Consider the following 18,510-nt stretch of genomic DNA (forward strand, 5'->3'; position numbering starts at 1 on the left):
TATTCAAATCCAAATAGTAGCTTTCTCTGCAGCTTTGGTGATGGAATTATTGACTCTCCTCTTTACTGTACTAGTAACTCCATCCCAGACATAGCTTTGCCAGGTGAACAATTATTAAAACCCTGGTAACCTACTTCATCTGTCTTGCATCATCCTCCCCAGCCTTGGCTTCTGGGCTATTGAGCTTCCTCTATGTGTTCTTTCCACATATTTGGTGGAAATTGAGAAAATAACTATGTGTGGATGGAATGTTGTTAGCATAATGTACTTAGTGAGATTTGATGGGACCCACTGTCAGCAGCCAGTCTGGGGTTATGGAAAGTTTCGATAAACAGCACTTTTTTCCAGCTTTGAGAAAAATGATGGCTTACTTCCTGAGCTGGTGCTTACTGGACTCAATGGTTGTTGTTAACATCAATGCAGCTACATCAGTAGCAGCTGTTGGCTAAGGCTCTGGAACAACAGCTGAGTCACTCTCACATTAATTCTTTTTACTCTCATTGTCAACATAGTGGTCAAATCAGCTGAAGTAGGGTGCCCCAAAGGAAGATTGCATGCAATAGCCACCAATAAGTTTTCATGGATAACCTAACTGTTATGATATCTACTTGAATACATGCATATCTAGCTATCTATCTATCTATCTGTCTATCTATCTACTTACATACACACACACACACACACACACACACACACACACACACACACACACACACACACAAACACACACACACACACATATATATGTATATATATTATACATATATATATATGAAATATAATATGTAATAATTAGTCGATTGCCAAAATAAAACTTAGTTTCAGATATCGGGGCAGGTGTCTGCTCCGGCAGCTCATCAGTTATTAAGACAACCAAAAATGCTATGAAAATGAGTGTTAAATAAAAGGATATTACTATGAAGATGACCAGTATTAAGACAAACAAAGGAGCTATGAGAATATCTGTTAAATAAAGGCAAATTACCCGAATAGGGTGTGTATGCATGCATTTATATGTATGTACATGCATGAATATGCAAATTCTATGAGCGAGGGTTTACCTTATTCAAGTATTTTTACTTTCTCCCTATTCAGGTAATTTTCCTTTATTTAACAGCCATTTTCATAGCATTTTTCTTTGTCTTAATAACTGATGAGATGCTGGAGCAGACACCTGCCCCGACATCCAAAACTCTGAGTTTTATTATGGCAATCGACTAATTGTCACGTATTATATTATAGATAAATTCCTCTATTTACATAACATTGAGATCTCATTAATTCTTTTCCTGTCATATTATCATTATTAATATATTATGTATATATATGCACAAGTACATATATGTGTGTTTGCATGTGTATATATATGTATTTCTAGAATTATTCATGTACATATATATAAGTGCATGTGTGTGTGTGCCTGTGCGTATGTAAGAGTCTTCTTAAAATTTGAAACAACAAAAACATGACTGTCTACAACAATATACGAATTCAATGCTGATGTGTTACTGAATTGTTCAACTCCAGAATATGTGGAATGATCTATAGCTTCTATGTGGAATAATGAAGATAATGTATACAATAGCATAAAAATATCTGCCAAGCTAACAAGAAAGACTCTAGATATATGAAGATTAAATGAGACAGTGACATCACTAACAAAACAAATTTATGCTGATAGGGAAACAAACAAATAAAGTGGGTCTGCTGATGGTTGGGAGAGAGGAACTAGTAGAGGTAAACATAGTTTTGCTTAACATTTTGATAAATACATAGAAACATGTACACACTGACATTGATACAAATGAGCACATGTCAGCTAGTATATAAAGATATATTCAAACACACATGCACACACACATATATATTATATGTGTATGAACATGCATACTCTGCGTTAATGTGTATGTGTGTACGTATATATATGTATATGTATATATATATATATATATATATATATATATATATATATATATGTATATATATAATTCATAGATAAGGGCAAACTGTCCGCCTTTTTTTGAGTAGCATGCGTATCATGATAAAATTATATGGTTAATGGACAATATGTCCAATTTTTCGGCATATTTGGCATTAGAAATTTTATCATTTGCCCTTATCTATGAATTGTATATATATATTATATATATATATATATATATATATATATATATATATATATATATGTATATATATATGTATGTATATATGTATATATGTATGTATATATATATATATATTATATATATATACATATATATATATATATCTGTGTCGGTGGCACATAAAACCACCCACTACACTCTCGGAGTGGTTGGCGTTAGGAAGGGCATCCAGCTGTAGAAACACTGCCAGATCTGACTGGACTGGTGCAGCTTTCGGGCTCCCCAGACCCCAGTTGAACCGTCCAACCCATGCTAGCATGGAAAGCGGACGTTAAATGATGATGATGATGATGATGATGATGTATATATGTATGTATATATATATATGTATATATATATATATATACATATATACATATATTATATATATATATATATATATATATATATATATATATATATGTATATATATATATTATATATATATATGTATGTATATTTATGTATGTATTGACGAGTTTCGTTTTTTCACTTTCCCGAAGAGAAGATTGCATTGTTTATACCATTTATTCTTTTGAATAGTATCAGTGGAATTTTCGAAATATGTGTAGAAAGTAAAAATACTTGTTTAAACCTGCGTTAACTCCATTTTTTATTCATATATATATATATATATATATATATATATCATTATCATCATCATCATTTAACGTCTGTTTTCCATGCAGGCATGAGTTGGACAGTTCGACTAGTGTCTGGGAAGCCAGGAGGCTGCACCAGGCTCCAGTCTGATCAGGCAGTTTTCGCCAGCCGGATGCCTTCCCTATCACTAACCACTCTGAGAGTGTGGAGGGTGCATTTTATGTGCCACCAGCACAGGGGCCAGAAGGGGCTGGCTTCAACTATAATTGGATGGTACTTTTTACGTGCCACCGGCACAGGAGCCGGTCAAGGCAGGGTTGGCATATATATATATATAAATGTATGTGTGTGTGTATGAATGTATGAATGTATGTACAAATGCAAATATCGAACACTGAGAATAAGCACTCAACATTGCATTGATGTATAACCTTGTTATACATATATATAGGTAAATAAGTATATAAGTGTGTGTGTGTATATAAATGGTGATTGCTTCATCTTCATAGATGACTGCTGTTTGCTTGTGCTTCTTCATTGTCACTGGCAAATCTGTCTTTCCCTCAATGACTTCTCAGTTTTCTATTCACTCCCAGTGCAGGTTTGCTTGGTTTGTAGCATAGTTGACTGACGAAATTTGTGACTTACTGTGTACTTCAAGCTGGTTACATCTGAACAAGTTGCCACCCTTCCATCACCATATTACTTGCAGTACATGGAATGACAAATCATATCACGATAAAGAGACATTTGTATGTTATTTGAACTATAGTGATAAATTCTTGTACAACACTAATGCCACTCTCTGTGACTGTGGTTTGTGGTTAGGACCTAGTAAAAGGCTGAAATGAAATGAGCAGTAATTATGAGAAACAACAAGTTTTACATCTGCATGTTCCTCTCCTAGAAGGATACTATAACAACAGCTAAGGGTCCTATCCTTCTGGCATTATTGTTACCCCTCGACACAAACCAGTGGTATTTCTGCATCACTCAATGCTGAGATAGTTGTCATTACATAGTTAAACTCATAGCTAAGGACCTTGAGAAGTGCTACTACTCTCTGCCAAAATAGTACCTGGTGGGGTTTCCACACTCTTCAAAATCCTCAAATGCCCAAACCAGAGCCCCACTATCAGATGGAATTTAAAATCATACCTGGGACACATGCACACTCATTGTACACAGCTGTTACTTCTCTCTGTCTCTACTGAGAATTTTTTGTACATTGAACTCATTTAGGCAACAAATAGTTGTTAAAACAGGTATGAATAAAAATCAACAGCAGGAAATACCATCTGTGTTCTATATATATACTCACCAGTTTGCATTGAGGAGTTTTCCTATTGTAATATACATCCATCTCAAGGCAGCAAGCTGGCAGAAACATTAGCATGCTGGATGAAATGCTTAGTGGTATTTCATCTGTCTGAATATATGATTGAATATATGGATAATTGTAGGTTGTTTTCTACACTGCTTTATGGGAGAAAAAGGGTTTTCTCAACAGAGGGACCAGACATTAAAGTAGGCAGCAGCTTGATAGATAAACCAATTAAGGATATGCAGAAAGGAAAGTTCCTAGTCCATCAGAAATTATCACTGAGAAACAGTTTCGACATATGATAGCCTTTCACTATAGCACCTACATGCTTCTTTTTTGTCTGGAGTCAGTAATTACAAGTGTGTCATTAGCCATCCTTTCACACTTTTTGCTCACAATGTCTTGATTTTTTTCTAATGTACCACCTGCATCTTACCTTCTAGCTATTTGGTATAGTTCTCTACTACCCCCAATCATCCAGTCCTTCCAAGCCTATCATTTCGTTTTTTTATGGCTCTGTCTATTTCATTGTTTCCCTACCATTTCATCTTTTCTCTGGCTGTCAGTGTGTGTCTTTGTGTCTGTGTTTGTTTCCCACACTATATGATAACTAGTGTTGGTTTGCTTATATTTCTTTAAACATAGAGGGTTAGCAAAAGAGACAGATACAATAAATACCCAATTTAAAGAAAAATACTGGAGTTTTCTATGATTAAAATCCTTCAAGACAGTTTCCCTGTATGACCGCAGTCCAATGATTAGAACCAGTAAAATTTTATTTTCTACTCTAGGCACAAGGCCTGAAGGACCAGTAAAATATTACTCTGCCAATAAACCATCTACAGCACCCATACCGTAAATATGCATGTGTATAATATATGTTGGTGCACACATATACACAAATGTTGAGAAGTATTTTCCCTTCTTGCATTCTATAGAAATGTAGTTGTGATGCTTAGTTCAATTATCCTGTTGGAATTAATTTGGAGACATGAGTTTTTGTTTAGTAAATCAAGATAGAATAGATTCGTATGTCATCTCATTTATCGCTTTTCTGAGATCACCTGTGGATTTCAAATCAACACTTGAGTCTAGCGACATATTTGTCAGTTATACAACTGCTTACAACAGTAATTGCTTCATGCTGACCTACCAAGCTCATCTATTAAGAGTTTGATTACTTTGTTACAACTCCACATAATAATCAATGACCACTTTGCCCGTTGCCCAGTATCCCACCAACTCAGCAATGTATTAACGTTTTCCTGTAGCATAAATCTTATGAATACAATATAAATGTAAATAATTTCTAGGAAATACTTTCTGAAACGATTATCTAGGCAACAGAAAACACAAAATCATTTGAAATGTGGTGAAATTACAGTACAGCTGTGAAGAAAATTGTGCTTACAAATATTCATTAAAATGGGTGTGATTTTCCTTCTCAAAAATCTATTTATTGGACTTGTAAAGCATGTTTCCTCTTTTACACGGCCAGAATTATATGTGTGAGTGTGTATGTCTACACATTATGTTATGTTTGTATGTATATGTGTATTGCAAACAAGACAGGGTTTTTCTTTTAATCTATCGACATTTAAAAAAAGATTTTTTGCATGTGTACCTTGCAGTTTGAAGCAGAATCATTGCTAAATCAGTCAGCAGTGTCTTTAGATTTGTGTATGCCTAACAATATTATGACAAAGGAAAGAAGATCCAGAACAGTGACTTGAGGCGAACTGGCAGAAACGTTAGCACGCCGGGCGATATGCTTGGCAGTATTTCGTTTGCCACTACATTCTGAGTTCAAATTCCTCCAAGGTCGACTTTGCCTTTCATCCTTTCGGGGCCGATTAAATAAGTACCAGTTACGCACTGGGGTCGATATAATTGACTTAATCCGTTTGTCTGTCCTTGTTTGTCCTCTCTGTGTTTAGCCCCTTGTGGGTAGTAAAGAAATAGGTATTTCATCTGCCACTACGTTCTGAGCTCAAATTCCTCCAAGGTCGACTTTGCCTTTCATCCTTTCGGAGTCGATTAAATAAGTACCAGTTATGCCCTGGAGTCGATATAATCGACTTAATCCATTTGTCTGTCCTTGCTTGTCCCCGCTATGTTCAGCTCCTTGAGGGCAGTAAAGAAATAAGAACAGTGCCTTGAGGTTTTTTGGATAAAGTTCCATTAATCTTTTAAGAAATTAGAAATTCAAGCCCTCTAACTTCTGTTTTTTTAAATCTAACATTTTCAGTTTTCTGACACCCTCACCCCACCAACATCCATGATTTTGTTCTTATAACTAAATGAAAATATGAGCTCTCAGACATATGACATGCAATTTTACAGATATGATATCAGGGTTGTGCAAAAATTTGTATGGATTGGGTAAGGAAAAAAGCAAGAAAATATAAAAATAAATAATGTTCACTGGTGTTATCATCTTGAGTGGTTCTTTCACTATGTTTCAGCTGCTGTACTCTCTGGAGACAAAGTGAATTTTTAAGACATATAAAATGGAGACAACCAACCACTGTGGGATGAGGTCAAAATAATAGATAGAGAGCATCACTGGAAAATTAAAAAACTTAAGGAAGCAGCACATACGCTAGGACATAATAGCCTCCTAAGTAGGCCAAGTGCAGAGACGAATATAATTATGGGAACCAATAATTAAGAAAGAAGAGGACAGACTGTCACAATGGATTACATAGGCATTAGATTCACTTTGTCACTGCCTATGGACATAGTGCTGTAGATAAAGATGTTGGTTTATGTAACGCAGTCATCTAGAGATTTCTGAGTTCAATCCCAGGCAAGGAATAAAGGTACTTCACAAAAAAAAAAAAAAGATCAAGCAAAGCAAAAAATGTCACAAAAGGCTGAGAGCAGAATGAGAACAGTGTATCCCTATAGATCAAATAAAGGGCTAAGTTTGAAATACTAATACAACAACCGAATTCAACACAAAACAACTGAAGAAGGCTGGTGTGTGTAACAGCTGAAACACTATGATGGTGTGACCAGAGCTGATTTGGCATGGTTTCTATTGCTGGGAGCCTTTCCTAAAGACTATATAAGTTTATAGTCTTTTATCATTTATTTGTTTAAGTCACTGGACACTGGTTTTAGTCAAGTGGATTCACACTGGTACTTGTTTTGTAAAGCAACAATCAAGGTGATAACACCAGTCTGACTAATACAAACAGCATACATACAATAAATTCATCTCAGAAATATAGATTTATAAAAATAAATTAGGTTGCTAATGACATGTACAGAAAACATATGACTTTTATAATTAATTAAACACGGTAATGTTTTGCTTTTTCATTGTTTTTAATCACTGCTAATGTAATAAACCTTTAATTGGTAATTGTCAACATATGATAAATGCATCAATACTTGTCGCTGTCAGTGCTGCCTCAGTACACATGAATGTAAATATTCATCTAATTTAGTATATCTCTGCAAATTATTATTTGAAATAAATTAGTTTAGTATTAAAGGTTAGTCACACATTTGATACCCTCATGGTTGATGAACAAAATTAGAGTGGGCAACGTCTGTAAAAATAATATAGATATATTTGATGGCAAAGATTAGAAATCAACATGTATTACTTCAGTAACATTTCTAAACTGAACAAACAAAATTTCATTTCATGTGAAAAAAAATTATTCAGATTTTTATACACAGCTTATGATATATTGCAAATGGTTTAAGTGATATCATATCAGAATTGAAGTTTTTAATCTCCAATGAAAGTATCTTTGCTTAATTTCTTCAATAAATAAATATAAAAAAAAAGATTATTGTCAAATTTTTTACATCTTTTAAATTATTTTGTTGATGATGAAATCTGAACCTTTTGTCATACATCCTGTGAACTCTTCAGCAATTCTCCATCCCATGTGAAGGGTTGCTTTGGTCTAATGGTAAAATGCCTGTCATGTTTACAGGAGATGTAGATTCAAATCACATGGGCAGCCTTTGACTTTCTGAAGAAATTTGAACCCTTACTTTCAATCTTATTTTGATATATATATATATATAAATATATATATATCGTGATCACATGATCACGTGACCGACCAGTCCATCAGATGTAGTTACACATCGCTGGTCACAATGCGTTCGCATTGTTTTAGCCTTCGAATGACGCCACCCCGCTGGCTAAGCGAGCAGGCTAATATATATATATATATATATAAACTTTTATTTGCGGAACAAACAGCTTGAAAATATAAAATTGATTATTGACCTCTGTATTACAATGGTAGTTACACAAAAGAATGGATTGCCTTTTCTTTTATACAAAATATCCTCCTCCTCATCATCATCATCATTTAACATCCATTGTTCATGCTGGCACGAATTGGATGGTGTGACCAACCAGAGCTGATTTGGCATGGTTTCTATTGCTGGGAGCCTTTCCTAAAGACAATATAAGTTTATAGTCTTTTATCATTTATTTGTTTAAGTCACTGGACAGTGGTTTTAGTCAAGTGGATTCACACTAGTACTTATTTTTTAAAGCCTAGTACTTAATCTATTTGTCTATTTTGCCAAACCACTAAGTTACAGTGATCTAAACAACCCATCATTGGTTGTTATGCATTTCTTGGAGACACACATGCATGCGTGCATACACACACACATGTACAGGCTTCTTTCAGTATCCATCTATAAAATCCACACACAAGACTTTGGTTGGCCCTGGGTTAGAGTAAAATTCACTTGCTGAAAGTGAGATTGAACTCTGAACCATGTGGTCAGGAAGCATACTTCTTACCACACAGCCATGCCTGTACTTATGAATGTGAAGCTGTTAAAAAAAATGTCCAGAATTTTACTTAATCATCATCATCATCCAATGTTTTAAATCTGGGTTTTGTTCATGTTAACAGGGAAGGGCTGAATCTACCTCAGTGCCATAGCAACCAAGGTAGGCTGGTGCAGCCCACCCAAACCTTTGGGATGGCTGGTACCCATTCTCTTTTGCTATCATGAGGCTTTTTTGAAGCAGGAGTTTCAATGTTGAAGTGAAACTAATGGCATTTGTGTGTTCTTGGGTAGTTTACAAACATCTTCCACGCTGCAATTATTTTTGTTTCAGCATACAATCTCAGATCAAGTCAAAGGCTATGCAAATGCATCTCCATAAATTTTTAAATCACTGTGGATAAATGCCAGCAATGACTTTCTCAGGTTCTCCAATATTTTAATTCCTAAACAGAAACGATCAAGTACACAAAGTGGGGTTACAAAATATTCATAATTTCTCAAGTTTTCTTTTTTATAGCATATAAATATATTTATGGGGAAAAATATTGAAAAACATTAATACATGTGGGAGTGATAAAAAAACAAGTGTTGTCTTTGGATGGGCTAGAAACAACAGCCAAATTGTCCTTAAATCACTTTTCCCTCTGAAAATATTAACAATCTTTTTGAAGTGCAAAAACAAAAATGGCCAAAATAGGCCCGGAGTGGGATGATGAGGGAGGGGGTGTGAAAAAAAAAGACTTTTCAAAATTATCTTGGGGAAAATCTCCAAAACAATTTTCGCTATAAATTTCTTTATAATCGTAATCTATGCAGTTTGAAAGGGATTTGTAAAATTTTTCATTAAAAGACACCCATCTTTCTGAAAGTTATGAGGGGAAAAATGTCAGACCGTGTGAATTTTCAGAAACACCTCTCTCCACCTAATCACAAATATTATTTTCCATACATCTCTATATACTCTGAAGCCACAACATCTAAAAACATTTGTTAAAAAGGACCTGCTTTTCTGGATGTTATGAGGCAACAAAGTCGGAGGCGTGTACATCTGTAGTAATGCCCTTTCATTTATATGATTTTTTTCATTTCATGTTTATTACATTCATTGTTTGCAATGTTTTCTCTCTTTCTCACACACATTCTGCAGTCTTTCTGCTGGCATGTATATATATATGTATATATATATATATATATATATATATATATATAATATATAATGGATCAAAACAGTTTAATTCAAATTTCACAGCATGTGGTTAATTCTCAGCTATTGGAAATAAATGTGTTGAGTGCTCTTGTTTCGTTTGTCCACTCATGTGTGTGTGTGTGTGTGTGTGTGTGTGTGTGTATGTGGGTATGTATTTGTATGTCTGTGTTTGTCTCCACTCACCCACTATCGCTGGACAATCAATGTTGGTGTGTTTGCATACCGGTGACTTAGCAGTTCAGCAAAATAGACAATTTGTTCGACTAGAGACTGTGCTCCAGCATAGCCATACTAAAAATGACTGAAACAAGTAAAAGAATATGTACATATTTATCTGTCTACCTATCTATCTATCTATATATATATATACACGTTATTATAAAAGCTGCAAAATATTCATTTATACTCTAGGCACAAGGCCCAAAATTTTGGGGGAAGGAGCCAGTCAATTAGATGGCCCCAGTACACAACTGGTACTTAATTTATCGACCCCCAAAGGACGTAATGCAAAGTTAACCTTGCCAGAATTTGAACTCAGAATGTAAAGACAGATGAAATACTGCTAAGCATCTAATGTTTCTTATTTCTTTACTGCCCACAAGGGGCTACACACAGAGTGGACAAACAAGGACAGACAAAGGGATAAAGTCGATTACATCGAACCCAGTACGTAACTGGTACTTAATTTATCGACCCCGAAAGGATGAAAGGCAAAGTCAGCCCCAGCGGAATTTGAACTCAGAACGTAACAGCAGATGAAATACCACCAAGCATTTCGCCTGGCATGCTAATGTTTCAGCCAGCTCGCTGCCTTAAGCTGCAAAATATTGACAGTAATGTTTGTGTGCATTTTGTGAATATCAGTTCTGTGAATATTTTGCAGCACTTGCAATAAAGCATGTTAGTCTACCATTGGTATTTGAGTAATATTCTTTCTACATTGTTTCACAATTATGTGGCTACCTCTGTGTGTTTGTAAGTGTGCGTGTGTGTGCGTGTGTGTGCGTGTGTGTGCGTGTGTGTTTGTGTGTGTGTGTATCATCATCATCTTTTAAAGTTCGCTTTCCATGCTGGCATAAGTTGGACAGTTTGACAGGAGCTGACCAGGCAGAAGACTGCACCAGGGTTTTTTTTTATGGCTGGACCTCCTTCCTAACTCCAACCACCCCACAGAGTGGACTCTGTGCTTTTTACGTGGCATGAGCACAGGTGCGGTCAGTTTCAACATGTTTTTTACAGTTGGATGCCCTTCTAAATGCCAACCATTTACAGTTTGGACTGGATGCTTTTTATGTAGCACCAGCACTGGCATGGTCCCCAAGTAACTTGCAAGACAAAGAACCTTTGAGAGAGGCGGGGCTATTGAAGGGGGTGATACTGTACCAGTTGATGAAAGGTTAGTCATACACATGATTGTTTTTTTTAAGGACTGTGAAATGAATAGCAATTAAAATTTTTTTAAACATTATGTTTAATTTTGCATAAAAGTAAATGAACCCATTACACTGTAATATTCAAAATAGTTTGAAAATTGTCTTTCATTTTAAACTACTACTTTTAGAATAAAGTTTGTGTATGACAGTGAGAAACAAATTTATAATTTATACCCTCCATTCTCCAATAAGCTTCGTCTGGAATATTATAATCTCTACTCCTCTATACGGCATCCAGATATCATCAATATAGAAATAGATTCAGCCAGTGTAGACTATCATTCAATATCTTAAGTTCTTATCTTTCCATTTGGTTTATTTCAGAACAGATGTTTTGTAAAATTTTTCAGTTTTATATTCCAAATTGTAAACAATAACCTCATAGGTTACAAGATTTTAATAGCAATCGCTCATAGCAACAATGACAATAGTGTGTCTGTGTGTGTTTAAATAGGTGATGGTTTTGCTTCATTCAAAGTAGACTGTTGTGTATATGTATATACACAATGGCCCAAAAGTAGGCTTACAGTTATCATGTAGGCACTTAAAATTTTTTTTTAAACATTTTATTTCATTTAAATTTCTATCTTACAATTAACTAAATTAGCATAGAATAATGGTTTTATATTTTTTTATAATTAAGATCTAAACTGTTAATATATGAATGTGAAAGAGATAGTTGAGTAACGGTAAATCTACTTTGCGGTCACCCTATATGTATATACGTATCATCATCATCGTTTTAATGTCCACTTATCTATGCTCTCATGGGTCTGATAGAATTTGTTGAGGTGGATTTTCTTTGACTGGATGTGCTTCCTGCTATCAATGCTTTACAAGTTTCCAAGTAAGCTAATATTTCCCCATAACAGATATATTTACATTGAAGCTTAGAAACAAAGGACACCACTTGCATGACAGTGACACTCATTTAAAACTATCACATGATGTCAAGTCAAAAAGACAGTAACACATACACACATACATACATCTATTATATAAAATCCGTTCTGTCTGTGTGTGTGTGTCTTCTAGAATCTCGGGCATCCTCCATCTGATTGCGCTCAAATTTGATATGTAGATACCGACGGTATCAGGGCATGTATAAGTCTTGAAAAAATTACAAAAATCTATTCCAGTTGAGAATGTGATCGATAAAACCGTGGGAACGTGCATGTGTATGCCCAAGTACTTAGTTCCCTAGGTTGTAGCGTTTCATCAAAAATCGCCCCAAGTTGATTTCTTACATGTTTTATCAGATAAACATTATTGTCCCAGGTACGTTCTCATAAATTCATCATGCTTTTCCATCAAGATTTACCTCTAGCTAACCCATTTGCATGCATCGTTTTTATCCTGCTTTTCTTCTGTCAACCTGCACATAACTGCACCTTCCATTTTTTTTGTTTTTGTACTGCTTCAAGGCACGTTTCTTTCCTGCCAAGCTTACTGTTTAAAGCATGTTTCTGTTCTCCCAGTCAACAGCCTTATCATTACTGGTACTTTAAACTCTTCAGTTGCATATTTGTGTGAATAAAATCGTTTTTCTTTGGAATTGAAAAAAGTCTATCTTTATGTCTTCTTTTGCTGGTGTCTCAAATTTAGGTTAAATCAGTGTTTCTCAAAGGGGAGGCCTATGGGACAGTCGGACAAGTTGTTTTGAGAAAATTTGGTTGAAATTTTTGACAACTCAGCACCGTCCATTGGACTGGGGGCGTTTTGCTCATATATATATATATATATATATATATATATATATAGGTAAAGATCGTGATCCCCTTCAATCATGAATCACTATGGGATTGCACTAGAAAGTTGCTCTCCAAAGCACAAGTCTAGACAAGGTCGTTTATGAAAGACCAGAAGTCAGCCATGTATACCAGCCTCACCTCTCCATGCCATCAATATTATCCAAAGGAAAGGAAAAGGAAAAGGGGCCAATACAACTTGGAACCAGTGACATCACAACTCATTTCTACAGCTGAGTGAACAGCAGCAACATGAAATAAAGTCTTTTGCTAAAGAACACAACACACAGCCAGGTCTGAGAATTGAACTCACTATCTCATGATTGTGAGCCCAATGCTCTAACCTTGAGCCATGCACCTTCACACACACATAAACACATACACAAACGAACATATATATATATATAATATATATATATATATATATATGTGTGTGTATATATATATAATAGAAATATTAAAATTACTAAGTCTCTATAAAAGAGATTATGGCAGCGTTTACTGGAAATTAACTGTTATCGCCATATTAATATGGCATTCTTATAGATATAAGAATAATCGCTGCCATGGTCAGCTCCATGAGGCCACCGCCATCAAGATAGCTATTGATACACGATCTGTATCCATTATAACCTTCGAACAAGGGAGGTCAGCCGCTTCACACTGCCAGTCCGACAGCTACAGATGCGTTTCGGGGTATTGCCCCTTGTTAATGTAGCGCAGTCAGACCCGCAGGTGTCGCCACTGACGTTTCTGTTCGAAGGCTTATATTTACCTAGTTTCAGTGGAATACATCCACTTGTTTTCAATAATAGAAATATTAAAATTACTAAGTCTCTATAAAAGGTTATAATGGATACAGATCGTGTATCAATAGCTATCTTGATGGCGGTGGCCTCATGGAGCTGACCATGGCAGCGATTATTCTTATATCTATAAGAATGCCATATTAATATGGCGATAACAGTTAATTTACATATATATATATATATATATATATATATATATATATATATATATACATAGACATGTATATATATATATATAAGGTGATCACCTTATTTTGAAATTGTATGGATAATACTGTACTAAATTCTGGTGCCTCAACTTAAGTACCATATTCATCTGAATCAAAATTTTTGCTGAAGTCACACACACACACATATATATGACTGTTTTATTTTCAGTTTAGGCTACTCAATACACTTTGGTAGGCCCGAGGCTATAGTACAGTACATAATATTACCTCCCCCCCCCACACACACACACCGTGTTACCTCATGTGTCTCCTTATAGGATGTTGCTTCTGGTAGACACATATATTAAATGAAAGCTAGCAGTAAACCATCCACACACATACATTGTAATGAATATCACTTCTGCAAGAAGTGAAACCAATATGAAATTATGTACATTGGCATATTTTTGTAATTTTAGATTTTGAATGATTTAATAAGGTATTCACAGCAATATAAAGCTAAAATACATTTTCTTATTTCTCCATATCTCCCAATTTGTGCTGGTTATTTTCCAAATTTCATATATATATATATATATATATAAAATATTATAGAGACAAAACCACTATTTTGCAAAACAAACAAGGAAAGACTTAATCAATACATAAAATTTTAATAAATAGTCAAAAAAACCGCGGTTTTTTTGACTATTTATTAAAATTTTATGTATTGATTAAGTCTTTCCTTGTTTGTTTTGCAAAATAGTGGTTTTGTCTCTAATAATATTTTATAATATTTTACTATAAAATTGGATTTAATCCTAAATCTGATTTTTTCCCTGTAAATTTGGATTTATTCCCTAATATTTATTATTATATATATATATATTATATATATATATATATATATTTGTATAGGTCTGTATTTAGGTGAATGAATGTGTATAAGTGCAGGGTTCATGTGTACGCATGCATGCATGTATGTGTGCACACATGCGCATGTGTTAATATGTGTATGTGTATGCATATATTACTGAATGCAAACGTTTATGTCTATAAATAAGTCTATGTACTATATATGTGTTTGCGTGCATGCACGTGCACTTATGTGGGTGTGAATGACATTTATGCTAACGTTTGCACTTTTGTGCAAGTTGTGTGTATGTGTGTGTGTGCATGTGTGTGTTTGCTTGCTTGTGTGTGTATGTGATAGGATTATTTTATGAGTACTCACTTTGCTTATAATGAGAGTTAAGAAGTTAATTGTATCTGAAGTTTGGTAAAGTAATTTTATCAATCAAGTCGTCCATTGATTTATCAAAGATCTTTGAGAAAGATATTTCTTCTCCCAATGACTTTGGAGTTCAGTCGGCTCCTCAAAATTTATTGTGCCTAGGATTACGATGTCACTGCAGCATTCTATCTCCTTTATCATTCTTAATGATAAGCATTCTGATGATCCACCAATTGAATTACTTTTTGTGTAATAATCATTTAAGTGGTGGAGTATTCTGCAAACGTTCTTCATATGATTCTGAGATTGAGTCAGCATGACACTCTGTGACAACGCTGGAGTTTTAAACAACTAGTAAATCAATGATAGAAAGTGGAAGAGATAGTAGAATTGATCCCAAATACTCTATCAACCTCTAAAGGGTTACAGGGAAGTTTAACCCTTTCAATACCAACCCAGCTGAAACCGGCTCTGGCACTGAGTACAAATGACTTGTTTCCATAAGTTTTGAATTAAGATCTTCCACCAAACCTTAGTCACAATTTATGTTCCTAATACTAGGTGAATGATAACTCAGTTATGTTACTAAATTCTTTGTTATATTTAAAGTAATTGAAAGAAACACAGAGCATCTCAAAATAAATACTGTAACGAAAGGGTTAACTTCCTGCCAACAAAGGATCTGCCTTGTTCAGAAAGCATAGTAAAAATAGCAGCTAAATCTCCTTCAGATTATTCTGTATCATCATAAATAAGAATATATATATATATCTTAGGTAGTAGCCTTTAAAAAGACAGAATGGTCATGATCTGCTTGATCAAACTATACCTTCAATAGCAGCCAGCAACCAATTCCTTTGAGGCTATACTGCTGTGACCAAAAGTTTGGAGCATTAAAAAAAAATTAAACTTGTTATGCCTGAGTACAATTCGATTCAAATATATACAACATAGAGATATACTTGCCTAAAAACTTTCAGACCTATGTTTCTAAAATTTTGGCCAAGTAATAATATATTGCAAATTAAATATAACTTTAATATAAAAATCATGATTTTTCTGGCCCATGTTTCAAACATTTGGCCACGGTTGTATATTTTCTTTCTTTCACAGTGCTTTTTTTTTATATCAATTTAAAGCTTTAATATCTGTAGCATATTGCAACTTTGACATAAAAATCAAAAGTTACTCCTTAGAAAGCTTGCTTAGTATAAAACCAAAAGTAAGATAAAATAATTTTTGTTTTAAATTTTGGTACAAAACTGACGATTTTAAGGGGAAGGGTTGGTCAATTACATTGATTTCAGTACTAAATTGGTACTTATTTTTCTAACCCTGTAAGGATGAAAAGAAAAGTTGAGCTCAGTGGAATTTGAACTTGGAATGTAAAGACCTGGAATAAATACGGCAGCATATTTTTATCCAGCATGCTGGCAATTCTACCAGTTTACCATCATTAATGACAAAATAATATCAGGATTTCTTGCAGAGTTTCTTGGTCATATGATTTATCATTTGGTCTTTCCCTCAACTCACCTGATGCAGTATACTATCTTACATTACATTATGCTTCTCTCTCTTCTTCTTCTTCTTCCCCCTCCTCCTCTTCCTTCTTCTTCTTCTTCTTCTTCTTCTCTCACTTACAGTGTCTTACCATTCTTTGTATTTCTCCGTTTAGCATCATATGTCTAGCTGTCCTCTTTACTTTCTTTTGCTGTATCTCTCTCCTTTCCCAACTGCTGCTGACCTTTCACTCTTCCTGCTTTTCAATTTCCGAACACATATGCATGTGCATACATAAACACATATACACACTCATAAATATGTTCATATGTACACACACAGGCATATATACACATACCACATAATACAGAAGTTCCAATTTTATAATATATGATATTTTACTGTAAACGTCAACAAATGTAGTTTACAAATATCCATAGCTTCTGGCATAAATATGAATTTAAATTCAACTATTGAAATTACTGTTGTTCCCTTAAGCAGATTTCTTTTACTCTGATGAGCCAAGTGAATTTTGAATGATGTACATTTCCTACAATATTACTGAATATCTAAAGTGTGAAATGGCACTTATAAAACATTTGCTCAATGAAATAAAATAATAATTTACTAGATATTTAAATTTCCCTCAATTACTAACTACCTCAACTTTTAAAAAAATCAAAAGGATGAAAGAAAAAAACTTAAAATCTTTAAAAGGTAAAACAAAAAATTGAAAAAATTAAGAAATCAATGTTAAAACAAGACTCTACTCCGAAATACATGTTAATAAAATGCAATTTTAGCATTCCTCCAGAGAATTGAACTTTCATCCCTTGAATATTTATAAAAATACATTATTCTATACAAGACCTCAAAAATCTCAATAGATTTGAAACTAAGTGAAATGGGTAAAGAAATATTTATAGAAAAATAATAATTAACAAAGAAGATATTTTTCCCTGTTTACATGACTGAAGTTAAAAATGTTACTTTCAAACCTAAATGAATTCAATAATTTCACTTCAGTAATGCTGTAATTGGTACAGGGGAAGATAATGGATTGGAAGAAGAGAAGGCGGAAGAAGTACACCTCAGGGAAATTTTAAAGAAATACAAACAAATTAGATTGAATCCAAGCTAGAAAGACTTTTTGGAAGCAATACAACTTTGAGTGCTTTCCCTGACATAAATTTTCAGTCAGGTACTGAGGTTGATGTAATTGATTAACCCTGCTCCTTGTGCTTAAATTGGAAATTATTATTATTATTATCATCATTATTATTATTATTATTATTATTATTATTATTATTATTATTATTATGGCATTGAACTGGGACAGTTATTAGCACATGGGACAAAATGCTTAGTGGTATTTCCTTTGGCTTTACATTCTGAGTTCAAATTCTGCCTTTGCTTTTCATCCTTTCAGGGTCAATAAAATAAGTACCAGCTGAGTATTGGCATTAATGTAACTACCCCTTCTTCCCCAAAATTTCAAACCTTTTGCTTATATCTGAAAGGATTATTATTAAGGTGGTGAGCTAGCAGAATTATCAGCATTCTGGACAAAATGC

General features: G+C 34.1%; 1 protein-coding gene and 1 long non-coding RNA gene across 2 annotated transcripts in view; one reads left to right on the forward strand and one right to left on the reverse strand.

Annotated features, from left to right (window-relative positions):
- LOC118764503 overlaps positions 1-17,224 on the reverse strand; it is an 18,284-nt gene extending 1,060 nt beyond the window's left edge. Inside the window, exons 1-2 of the long non-coding RNA XR_005000315.1 lie at positions 17,215-17,224; positions 8,420-8,433 (exon numbers count right to left, since the gene is read on the reverse strand). This is a non-coding gene — a long non-coding RNA (uncharacterized LOC118764503). The remainder of the gene's footprint in view (positions 1-8,419; positions 8,434-17,214) is intronic.
- LOC115215145 (atrial natriuretic peptide receptor 3-like) overlaps positions 1-18,510 on the forward strand; it is a 536,057-nt gene that overhangs the window by 301,155 nt on the left and 216,392 nt on the right. The gene's annotated exons all lie outside the window — the stretch shown is intronic.

Source organism: Octopus sinensis, linkage group LG8 (assembly GCF_006345805.1).
Source record: "Octopus sinensis linkage group LG8, ASM634580v1, whole genome shotgun sequence".
NCBI classification, from domain to species: domain Eukaryota; kingdom Metazoa; phylum Mollusca; class Cephalopoda; order Octopoda; family Octopodidae; genus Octopus; species Octopus sinensis.